General features: G+C 41.2%; 1 pseudogene; it reads left to right on the top strand.

Annotated features, from left to right (window-relative positions):
• Positions 1–225: 225 nt before the first annotated feature.
• LOC114111665 (melanoma-associated antigen B4-like) lies at positions 226–1,258 on the top strand (annotated as a pseudogene).
• The last annotated feature ends 11,779 nt before the right edge of the window (positions 1,259–13,037 follow it).

The raw sequence follows: 13,037 nt of genomic DNA, 5'->3' as shown, positions 1-13,037 counted from the left end.
CTTGCTATTCACCGGTCTCAGGGGACATGCTGACCAGGAGAACAGGAGCCCTGTGGGTCCTAGAGCACTGGCCTCGAGGACCCTTCAGAGGCGGCTTCCATTCAAGCCAGGGAGGACTCTCCTCACTGAAGGTTCTCAGAGCATGTCCTTGTCCCTCCTCCAGGTGCCCTCCTTGCCTGCTTTCCTGACCGCACTCCCACCTGTGGTCCCTGACCTGCTGTCAGCATGCCTCGGAGGCACAAGAACAAGTCCCATGCCCACGGGAAATGCCACCAGGTCCGGGGGAACACTCAGGAGGCCCAGGCCAGTGCTGCTGCAGCCCCAAAGGAGGAGTGCCCCTCCTCCCCCTCTTCTGCCCCTCAGGGTTCTCCCCCGAGCTCCCCTGCTGCTGGCGATCACCAGGAGCTTGAGGGAGCCATGGCCCCTAGCTCTCCTGATGCAGGGCCTTCCTGTGCAGGATCTGATGAAGGTGCCCAGGGCCCAGAGGAGGAAAGTGCAGGTGCCTCCCAGGCAGCTCCTGCCACTCAGAGCACTCGCAAAGATCCTCTGGCCAGGAAGGCCAGGATACTGGTGGAGTTCCTGCTGGAGAAGTACACCAAGAAGGAGCCCATCACGCAGAATACCCTGATGAAAATCGTCAGCAGGAAGTACAGGCAGCACTTCCCTGAGATCCTCAGTACAGCCTGTGAGCGCGTGGAGCTGGTCTTTGGCCTGGAGATGAAGGAAGTCGACCGTAGCAGGAACATCTACACCCTCATCAGCAAGCTCAACCTCGAGGGGAACGATTGTCCGAGTGGTGAGGGGGGGGCTACCCAATTCCGGTCTCCTCATGGTGCTCTTGGGGGTCATCTTCATAAATGGTAACTGCGCCACCGAGGAGGAGATCTGGGAATTCCTCAGTATGTTGGGGATCTATGCTGGGAGGAGGCACTGGATCTTTGGGGAGCCCAGAAGGCTCATCACCAAAGATCTGGTGCAGAAGGAGTACCTGAACTACCGCTAGGTGCCCAATAGTGATCCTCCGCGCTATGAGTTCCTGTGGTGTCCGAGAGCTTGTGCTGAGACCAGTAAGACGAAGGTACTGGAGGTTCTAGCCAAGTTCCATGGTAGGGTCCCTAGTTCCTTCCCAGACCTCTATGATGAGGCTCTGAGAGACCAGGCGGAGAGAGCAGGGCTGAGAGGTGAGGCCAGGGCTCCACCCATGTCTGAGGCTAGTGCCCCTTCCAGGGCCAAGTCCCGCAGCTCCTCCCACATCTAGGGAGGGGCCGGGGCACTTTGTTCCCTTTGTGTTGAAAGAGAGCAGTCAAGTTCCTGAATAGTGCACAGTAGTAGGGGTGGAGGGAATAAAACCCATATCTTCTTACAGTTTTAAATGGTAAGCGAGTTTAGATCTAGTTTGTTTAACAAAATATACATCTGTTTTCTTGTATTCATATGAGAAATACCTAATGAATGATGGTTTAAATTAGGTAAAGAGGTGAAGGAGCTGTTTAGTATTTTCAAATGTTCTTACTTTTGATAAGGTTTATTGTGCTTCAGAATTCAAATGTATGAATCATATAAATCATAGTTTCTAGCCGTTTTAATGTTTTAAAAGTTTGAGTATTTGTAACACACTCTGAAAGTACTGAATATATTGTTCACAATGCAAACAAGATAACATGACATTAGAAGAGAATGTTTCTTGAAGAGCAGTCAAGCTTCTAAAGAGCTCCTGGTAGTAGGGGGTAGATCACATTTATTTCAATCGCATTTCTCTTTTGTTTCACGCGAGTAACTTCTACATTTTATTTGTTTCTCTTTTTTTTTTCAAATATTTTTACTTCCAAGAGGTTGTTCTCCTTCAGAGTACTAATTTGGTAATGATACTGCTGTTATATTCACTACTGTTTTAAAAGTTTTAAAGGTACAGTTTTGGTAGATATAAAATAAATTCAGGAGCCATCTATATTGTCTTTCTGATCTGCAAATAGGTAACATAGCACTGCAAGAGTGATTTTCATGCTAGTGTGAAAGAAGACCACAGAAACTATTGAGAAACAAAAAGAAAATGGAGAAAAGAATAGAGTAAATGTCTGTAACTTGTGGATTACCTTATTTCCTTTAAGCTTTCTTTTAGTAAAAATAAAAAATACTCTGACTTATTTAGCTCATTTATGAATATTTGTTTCTTTTGTCCTAATTCACTGCATATTCTCTGCTCTCTCCTGGATTAAAGATAAACTCAGTTGGGAAGGTGGTATTTGAGGGGTTCATAGTAATCATGCTGCTGCTGCTGCTGCTAAGTCGCCTCCATCATGTCTGAGTCTGTGCGACCCCATAGACGGCAGCCCACCAGGCTCCCCCATCCCTGGGATTCTGCAAGCAAGAACACTGGAGTGGGTTGCCATTTCCTTCTCCAATGCATGAAAGTGAAACGTGAAAGTGAAGTCGCTCAGTTGTGTCCGATTTGTAGCGACCCCATGGACTACAGCCTACCAGGCTCTTCCTTCCATGGGATTTTCCAGGCAAGAGTACTGGAGTGGGGTGCCATCACCTTCTCCGATAGTAATCATAACTTTCACTTATTACAAACCAATACTTCTTCATCAGTATGCCACTGCTTTATATGTAGTACACGCATTCCAGCATTCATGCAGGATCGGATTGAGCAGACTCCATTTATGGATGGATAACTTGCCAATTTCTCAAGTTCACAAACTGATGAAGTGACCTTCCTGGGACTAGTCCCCTGATCTGGATTTGTGCAGAGCCCACAATGTGCCACTTCTCCCAGCCTAAGCCAGACATCGTCTTTTCATTCAGTTTTCCTCCAAACACTCAAAAAAATGTGTCTTGTTGGATACATGGGGCCCGGTCCCAAAGAACTGTTTTGGAATAAACTTTAAAAAATGCTGATAAATGAATGGTATGAAAGAAGACAAAACTACTCAGGGACAAGGTGGTCATGAACACATGCAATGTCAGATACCCTGAAAAGATCAATATGCCCTCATTTGTCCTTCCTGATTCTCAGGGATATAAAAGCCTTAGCTTAAGCACTGTGTCCTCAGGTCAATGGATGGAAGAGTCCCAGCCTCAAATAGTTATCAAGGGGAAGATTTTAGAACACTAGGGGTCCCACAGACTATATCCTGCTTCTTGCCTTGTGTGGTCATGGGGAGAGCAGTCTGTCTGAGGTGCGCCTTCCTTTCCTGCAGGGCAAGGGTGTAGGGGTTCTCAGGGACTTGAGCGCCTTGGTCTTGCAGCAGTAGCTCCAATTCTGCCCAAGTAGGAGATCCTAACAAGCCTTCATAAGATTTACAGTGAGGACACTGGGTTCTGATGAGTGGACGCCCCCCATAACAAGGGGGATGGCACAGAGGAACAGGCAAGGGTAGCCAGGTAGTTGCTCTCTTAACTCCCAGTCTGTTGTCTCAAGAAGGCAAAAGCCTTGGCCACAGGCCAGCTGATTCAGCCAGTAGAGAGGGTGGATTCCCATATGCTACCGGAAGTCAGGGTAAGAAACCTGATCTAAGACTGGGAGGCCACTGACTCCAGAAGAGAGTGGAGCCCTAGAATGTTCTCCTCCTCAGAGGGCCCCAATAGCTTTGCACACATCTGGTTCATCCTGTCTTCCAATCCAGAACTTCCAAGAAAGTAATGCCTTTGTTCTGAAGAGCACAGCCTCAGGTGAGCAGAGGCTGCTGTCTGGGTCTGGTCAGGAGTGAGGATGAGGTCCCAGAATGAGGAGCAAGAGGACCACTCAGCCCAGAACAGGGGAGACTGTGGAGGCCCACCCCTGATGTCAGCCTTATGAGACACACGAGAAAGCTTTCAGGCTGAAGTGCTTCTCTTTCTGCTGGAGAGGTCTCAGGGAGGTGAGAGCCTTGGTCTACTGGGAGAAGCCTCACTTCAGTACAGAGTGGAAAACTAGTGACTCCAGATGAGAATAAAGGGACTACACCTAGAACAAAGCCCTGCCCATCTACACCTCACACTGACAAATTTGGGAACGTGGGCATGATGCACCCCACACATTTCCTTTTAGAGCATCTCAGGTGGTGAGGCGCTGGGACTCAGGGGTCAACCTCAGGAGGAACTCCAGGTCATGCCAAGAGTCAAGTATTGGACCATGAGGACTAAAGGAACCACTCAACTATACCACTTTTATAGAATCCCTCCCCTAGGGTCAGCCATGAGTGACCACAGGTTGGCAGCCCTCACATCCTCTAAGGTGGTCTCAGGGAATTTAAGGCTCTAGCATGAGAGGACAGGTCTTGTTAGGAGATGGGAAGTCAGTGTGAGGACCTGGAGAGAGGACAGTAATAGTGAAGAGAGGGAGGAAATACAGGTCTTCCTAGGAGCCTGACTGAGGACAGGTGCAGCCAGCCATCTGAAGGCCTCAATTTCCAGTCCCAGCTTTCTGTCCTGAGAGACCACAGGTAGATGTGGTAAGGTAGGCAACCTAGTTTCTGGAATGTTGAGTTTCTAGACAGAATTTCTTTTCTAGACAGAGTTTCTAGACAGGTTTTCACTCTCTTCTTTCACTTTCATCAAGAGGCTTTTTAGTTTCTTTTCGATTTCTGGCATAAGGGTAGTGCCATCTACATATCTGAGATTATTTATATTTCTCCCAGCAATCTTGATTCTAACTTGTGCGTCATTCAGCTTGGCATTTCACATAATGTACTCTACATACAAGTTAAATAAGCAGGGTGACAATATACAGTCTGATGTACTCCTTTCGCAATTTGTCATCAGCCCATTGTTCCATGTCCAGTTCTAACTGTTGCTTCCTGACCTGTATACAGATTTCTCAGGAGGGAGGTTAGGTGGTCTGGTATTCCCATCTCTTAAGAATTTTCCACATTCTATTGTGATCCACACAGTCAAAGGCTTTAGGGTAGTCAATAAAGCAGAAGTAGATGCTTTTCTGGAATTCTCTTGCTTTTTCTATGACCCAATGCTGCTGCTGCTGCTGCTAAGTTGCTTCAGTCGTGTCTGACTCTGTGCGACCCCATAGACAGCAGCTCACCAGGCTCTGCCGTCCTTGGGATTCTCTAGGCAAGAACACTGGAGTGGGTTGCCATTTCCTTCTCCAATGCATAAAAGTGAAAAGTGAAATTGAAGTTGCTCAGTCGTGTCTGACTCTTCGCAACCGCATGGATTGCAGCCTACCAGGTTCCTCCGTCCATGGGATTTTCCAGGCAAGAGTACTTCCCAGGCAAGAGTACCTATGATCCAATAGATGTTGGCAATTTGATCTCTGTTTCCTCTGCCTTTCCTAAATCCAGCTTGGACATCTGGACATTCTTGATTCATGTACTATTGAGGCCTAGCATGGAGAAATTTGAGCAGTACTTTGCTAGCATGTGAGATGAGTGCAATCGTGTGGTAGTTTGAACATTCTTTGGCGTTTCCTTTCTTTGGGATTGGAATGACAGCTGACCTTTTCCAGTCCTGTGGCTACTGCTGAATTTTCAAAATTTACTGGCATATTAAGTGTAGCACTTTAAGCATCACCTTCCAAGATTTGCAAAAGCTCAGCTGGAATTCCATCACCTCCAGTAGCTTTGTTTATAGTGATGCTTCCTAAAGCCACCTTGACTTCACATTCCAGGATGTCTGTCTCTAGGTGAATGATCACTCCATCGTGGTTATTGGATCATTATTATCGTTTTAATATAGTTCTTTTGTGTATTCATGGCACCTCTTCTAAATAGCTTCTGCTTCTGTTAGGTCCACATCATTTCTGTCCTTTTTGTGCCCAATATTGCATGAAATGTTCCCTTGGTATCTCTAATTTTTTGAAGAGAATCTAGTCTTTCCCATTCTATTGTTTTCCTCTATTTCTTTGGACTGATCACTTAGGAAGGCTTTCTTATCTCTCCTTTCTATTCTTTGGAACTCTGCATTCAGATGGATATATCTTTCCTTTTCTCCTTTGCCTTTGCTTCTCTCCTTTTCTCAGCTATTTGTAAGGATTCTTCAGACAACCATTTTGCCTTTCTAAATTTCTTTTTCTTGGAGATGGTTTTGATCACCACCTCCTGTATAATGCTACAAACCTCTGTCCATAGTTATTCAGTCACTCTGTCTTCCAGATCTAATCCCTTGAATCTATTTGTCACCTCCACTGTATAATCATACGGGATTTCATTTAGGTGCTACCTGAATGGCCTACTGCTTTCCCCTACTTCAAACTGAGCCTGAATTTTGCAATAAGGAGTCCATCTTCTGAGCCACAGTCAGCTCTCAGTCTTGTTTTTGCTGATGGTATAGAGATTTTTCACCTTTGACTGCAAAGAATATAATCAATCTGATTTTGTTATTGACCATCTGGTGATGTTCATGTGCAGAGTCTTCTCTTGTGTTGTAGGAAGAGGGTGTTTGCTATGACCAGTGTGTTCTCTTGGCAACACTGTTAGCCTTTGCCCTGCTTCAATTTGTTGTTTGTTTGTTTTTTTAGTTTTTTTATTTTTTAAATTTTAAAATCTTTAATTCTTACATGCGTTCCCAAACATGAACCCCCCTCCCACCTCCCCTCCCCATAACATCTCTCTGGGTCATCCCCATGCACCAGCCCCAAGCATGCTGTATCCTGTGTCAGACATAGACTGGCGATTCAATTCTTACATGATAGTATACATGTTAGAATGCCATTCTCCCAAATCATCCCACCCTCTCCCTCTCCCTCTGAGTCCAAAAGTCCGTTATACACATCTGTGTCTCTTTCCCTGTCTTGCGTACAGGGTCGTCATTGCCATCTTCCTAAATTCCATATATATGTGTTAGTATACTGTATTGGTGTTTTTCTTCCTGGCTTACTTCACTCTGTATAATCGGCTCCAGGTTCATCCATCTCATCAGAACTGCTTCAATTTGGAGTTCAAGGACAAACTTGCTCTTACTCCAGTTATCACTTGACTTCCTACTTTCGCATTCCAACCCTCTATGATGAAAAGGACATATTTTCTTGGTTTTAGTTCTAGATGGTCTCATAGGTCATCACAGAACTGTTCAACTTCAGTTTCTTTGGCATTAATGGTTGGGGCACAGACTTGGATTACTGTTGTATTGAATGGTTTACCTTGGAAATGAACAGAGATCATTCTGTCTTTTTTGAGATTGCACCCAAGTACTGCATTTTGGACTCTTTTATTGACTATGAGACTATTCCATTTCTTCTTTAAGATTCTTGCCCACAGTAGTAAATATAATGGTCATCTGAATTTGCTCATTGCTATCCATTTTAGTTCACTGATTACTAAAATGTTCATGTTCACTCTTGCCATCTCCTGTTCGACCACTTCCAACGTACTCTGATTCATGGACCTAACATTCCAGGTTCCTATATAATATTGTTCTTTAAAGCATCAGAGTTTACTTTCATCACCAGTCACATCCACCAATGGGCGTTGCTTTCACTTTGGCTCTGTATCTTCATTGTTTCTGGAATTATTTCTCCACTCTTCTCCAGTAGCATATTGGGCACCTACTGACCTGGGGTGTTCCTCTTTCAGTGTCATATCTTTTTGTCTTTTCATGCTGTTCATGAGGTTCTCAAGGCAAGAATACTGAAGTGCTTGGCTTTTCCCTTCTCCATGTTTTGTCAGAACTCTCCACCATGACCTGTCTGTCTTGGTGCCGATACACGGCTTCATTGAGTTAGACAAGGCTGTGATCCATGTGATCAGCTTGGTTAGTTTTGTGATTGTGGTTTTTATTCTGTCTGCCCTTTGATGAATAAGGTTGAGGCTTGTGGAAGCTTCCTGATGGGAGGGACTGGCTATGGCAATACTAAGTGACTCATACTAAGTGGCAAATATTTGTGACTCATACTAAGTGGAAAATAAATTAAATTTTGTTGCAGGTGTTCAAAGTGTCCAGGGAAAGGAGGTCTGAGGCCTCTGAGGCAAAACTCTGTTTTCCTTTCCTTTCCAGAGTTATGGACCTGACAGGATAGACATTGCTGGTAGACTGTTTGCACAATTTTATAAAAATCTTCCTACCAGTGTCTATAATTTGAGTCATCTTAACTGATGGTCAGGGAAAGAGTTGCTAGAAAGCTGTGAGGAACCAAGGGGTCACCTTGAATTTCTCATAGCCCCAACTGTTTGTTTCATTTAAAGCTATTATTTACCCACTTACTTTCTCCAATTTGGGAGCTGACTGGTGCCATATTAAATAGACATCAGGATGGCAAAAGTCTGGCAATGAAGGGTCAATTTTTTGGCAGAAGCAAAATGGACTTTATCTACTCGTGCCACAGTGTTCACAGATTCTTTTGTTGTTGCTGCCTGTACATAAAAGTCAGCTTCAGTGTTTCTCTGATACTTGGGTTTAGTCCTTTTAGTGTGAGCTTCAATTTTGATGACAGACAACATTCTACTACAGGACATATAAGACTTCCAAAAGTTTATAATAATTCCTGAAACACTTATAATGCACACCAATACAAGTCTGAAAGTGTGAGTTGCTCAGTTGTGTCTGACCCTTTGCGACCCCTTGCCCTGTAGCCCACCAGGCTTCTCTGTCCATGGAATTCTCCAGGTAAGAATACTGGAGTAGGTAGCCATTCCCTTCTCCAGGGGATGTCCCTGACCCAGAGATCGAAGTCAGATCTCTGGCACTGTAGGCAGATTCCTTACTGTCTAAGCCACCTGGTAAGCCAGACACAATGTAAAAAAGGCTTAACATTACTTCTTATTTGGCAATGCTTCCCATGTAATTTAACATAACCAATATTCTTAATTAGTTTAATATCTCTCTTTTTATAAGGAGAGAGAACAAATCTTTGAGATATTTCAGGGGCCCTCTGAAATAACGTATACCTCAAAGCTACTTCTAAGTCAAAAAGACATGTAGAATTTGATTTGGAAGAAGCTTGTCAAAAATATCAAAGAGGCTTTAAAACATTTCGTCACATAGATCACTGGGAAAAAATGCTTAGTTATCCATTTAACCAAAATAACAATTAAAGACTTCATAGGCAAATATAGGTTATATGGTTCTGAATAAAATTTAGCTCTTTTAACATCCAGAGGACTAGGTTTACTTAAGCAATCATGTTCTGATAAAGATAAAACAAGATACTATATATATATATATATATATATATATATATGTATGTATGTATGTATGTATGTATGTATGTATGTATGTATATGGTCAGATTCCTTCAAGGTAAAGAAAAACTTCCGTAATTTCTTTTTACCAAGAACAAACCCATAGAAAAAAGACAGTTTGTCCTTTGAACAGAGATAAAACCAAATTCCAATTTTATACCAGGTTACTTTTGATACTTAAACTCATTTACTTAATTAAATTGATTCCAATTTTATTTATTCCTGACCACACATAAAATTCCTTTCCAAAGATTTAGTTTTTCACAAAACTTACAATTTTCTATGTCCATTTTAGTTTGTGCCTTTGTTTTCTTTCCCATTTGGGAATAATCAACCTTACAAAAACTACTTTCTTTTTCCTTAACAAAAACATCTCCATACCATATAAATTTTATTACCACCAAACACATTCTATTTCTGTTATTATATTCAGTAGCTTTAACCACATATTAAACTTCTTAATCCTTTTAATTTTAATTTTTTAGTGAAAATAAAGAAGTAAACAATTCTTCATTGTATTAATACTTTGTGGCTCGGCAAGCTTAAAAATACACTGTATAATTTCTAGAAATAGAATAATCTTTCAATAAAGCATAAGGTACATTTATTAATAAACCAAAACATACTTAGTCTCTTGTAGTAAGAGGTGAAATATATGCAAACTTAGACTTGTTCAACAATGAATGTTTTAGTATTTTATCTTATTTGGGAATGACTAAACAGTCAACAAATTTTCATCACTTAATTTAACTTAGCAAAACTCTAAGAGTATAAATTACCAAAGAGATTTAGGAAACAACTTGAGTAGACATATCACAAAACGATTATTTTTAAAAAGTTCACCTAAAAACTCCTATCTCATTTATATCTATTTAATTCTTTTGTCCTTAATAATCATACTTAGATTACTCATGAAAACTTCATTAAAGCATTTAGTCATTATCTTAAGACCTTTTGACTCTTTTTTGTTTGTTTGTTCCAGACAAATGTTGCAACAGAGACATTAGTTCATTTGACTAGTAAACCCAGTAGAACAAAAGTTGGTTATCCATATTTTATTTTATGCTAACTCTGAAGATATACCCATATTAATCCAGTAAGCTTAAATTTAGCTTTTATTTACTGAAGATTTTCTAGCTCATGTGAACTCGAAAAATATCTGAGTTGGTGTTTATTAAACTTTTAAGAATTTTTATATAAGCACTAAATTTTTTAAGACAATCAAATAGAGCTTTTTTACAAATATGATTTTGGCAACATAATCTGGAAGTAGAAAGATACCATATTTATAGTGTATACATATAGACATACAGACAATTAGCTCAAAGTTTTCACTGTAAAACTTTAGTCATGAATCAGGTACAGTACAAAACTCACTGGTTTATAAATAACAACTGGAATTAATTAAGTATACTCATTCAGATGGGTAAAGTATTTTTCTTTGTTTGTGGAGAAGACTTTTAAGATCCGTATTTTCCCTTGACAAGCAATTTTAAAGAGACTGTTTAAGCAAGGGGGTGTTTTAGCAGTATGAGGTCCATTTTCTATTTTTATTTTTAATTCTACAGACTAAGCTAACCCAGACTCATTCTCAGGTGCTGTGACCTGTGTTAACATTTGAAAGACATGATAGAATTTATAACTTTGAGGGGCAGAGAAAAAAAATGTGAGTTTTCTCCTAGGAGTTTTGGAGCATATTATTCTATTGTCATAAATATTTGAGTAATAACTATTAATTTTTTTCTTAAGTAAAGGAAAATTTTACTCTAATACCCTGATTATTTATAATATCTACAAGCATTTTAGTAGGGATGGGCAAAGCCTTGGGACTTGTCAAGTTAGGTGTGTTCTGACTTGCTTCTAGAATTGTATTTCTGCTTTTATATTTACAAGACAAAGACAGTTGTTTTTGTTAGCCTTTGGCTCCAGCTGATTTGTTCTGAGATTATGTGTAGGAGGTCCTGAGAATTTACTGAGGAAGCAGGATTATTTTTAAGGAGAATTTTGTTGGATTTCTGTTTAAGTTCTTTCATCATAATAAGGAATATCTTAAGGGCAGTCATTATATTTTTTTTCGTTTCAATTTGATCCTCATGTAAATATCAATATGACAGATGTTTATGATGACAGCTCCCACAAAATGTTTTCCTTTTAAATACAGCCAATTTAAAGGATCCATCATCTGGCCATTGGCAAGTAGGCTCTTATATTAATTTCAAACAGCAACTCAAACCAGTAAGTTTTTATTATTATTATTATTGCTTAACCAAGGATGCAAGAAACATATAACAAGAGAGTATTTAGCCCTCACAAGATTCAGAAAGTTCATTCCCAGAGTTAGTCAAAAAAGTAAAAGCCTTTCTGTTGCTACAGGTGGTATGAATGATGTAGTGAAAACAAGCTCTCTAGTGTCCCACAAAATGTGGGGCACTCTAGCCATAAGCTCACTAATTCATGACACCAGGCAGGCACTATTGGCATGAGGCTTTCCAGTGCTAACAAGAAACACAAGCTGAGATGACAAATGCCCCTTATGGACCAGGACCCCTTATGACAAAACCCCCTGAGAGCTGGCCCAACCAGACAAAGGGAGTGCTGCTGGTGGCTTCATGTCTTGGAACTCCAGTCTATTCAACAAGCCACCAGATATACCCCAGTAAATGTACCTCCTGGATGGCAGAGATCAGACAGAATATTCTCACTGGACAAAATGATGAGCTCTCAAGATATAAAAGAAGATGGAAAGTATAATCTCATCTGGTTTCTACTTATGGGAACTACAGCAAAGTTTGTCTAAATAGACACAGGTCTGATGAGAATTGCTGACTCACCACTCTGTGAGGCTGGTTGGAACAGCAGGCTTATAGAGCCTATCCCTGCTGTACTGCCCTATGGTTCTTTCTCCTTATGACAAATGACACAACAGACAAGGTAAAACAGTGACCATGTTTGAGAAGAAAAGAATCCCTAAGTCTCCCTAAGTCCAAGGAACTAGCTACACAAATATTACCTCCTGCTAATCTAAATTTAGAGAGAAAAAAAGGGACTCTGACTACTTTCCCTCGCATCAGATCGTGAAGGCAGAGATCTGGGAGACTGACATGATAAGACATCTTACCTTCTGTGGCCTTTGTCAGATGTCCCAGGATCTCTCAGTAGCAGCAGTCTCAGGATGAGAAACCTCCTGGCTATCTTGCCAACTGTCAGGGAGGGAGAAATTTATGCCTCTGGGCCTCTTGGGTTCCTGTGATTGGACTAATAATAAAATTGACACAGACAGGTTAACAGGAGAAGAAGAAACAAATTGTAATTCGTGTGCATGAGGGTGTCCTAGAAATGGGACCTAAAGAAATGGCCAAAGCAGGCAGCTTTTATATGTTTTAGACCTAGAAACAATACACTTTTGAGGAATGGACAGGACAAATAAACGTAAGTTTTGAGGGCTCAATTAGTGAAGAATCTAAACAGAATTTGAGCTTAGGGTACTAAATGAAAGACATTTGTGTATACAGACTTCTCTGACTGAATTCTCTATTTTTGGCTATAAGGGTGTTCTTCTACCTCCAGATGGAGGCAGTCCATCTCTCATATGACAGACTTCTTTCCTGCTTTCAGGGAGACAGAAAAGAGGGTCAGAATATCACTCCTGCAATGGCCTTTTCTTAAGTAACCTGACTACAAGGTAATCAATATGTCACTGTGGCATATTTTGGGGCAACCTGCATTGAGCCCCAACAAGTGAGATGCACAAGAGCCACTCTGTTGACACTTTCTGACTTGAACAGGTAGCGCCAAACTCCAATGCACTAAAAGAGCATTTTAATTGGGTTATCTTGAGTACTTTGGCAAATTCTAAGAGCAGGCTAGATTTTGGTGGGGAAAAAACAAATAAAAACAGACATGGTTTAGATAGAAGGGAAACTGGAC

This window comes from Ovis aries, chromosome X (genome assembly GCF_016772045.2).
Source record: "Ovis aries strain OAR_USU_Benz2616 breed Rambouillet chromosome X, ARS-UI_Ramb_v3.0, whole genome shotgun sequence".
Lineage (NCBI taxonomy): Eukaryota > Metazoa > Chordata > Mammalia > Artiodactyla > Bovidae > Ovis > Ovis aries.
Note: the sequence above shows the minus strand (reverse complement) of the source record. Positions and strands in the feature narration are given on the sequence as shown.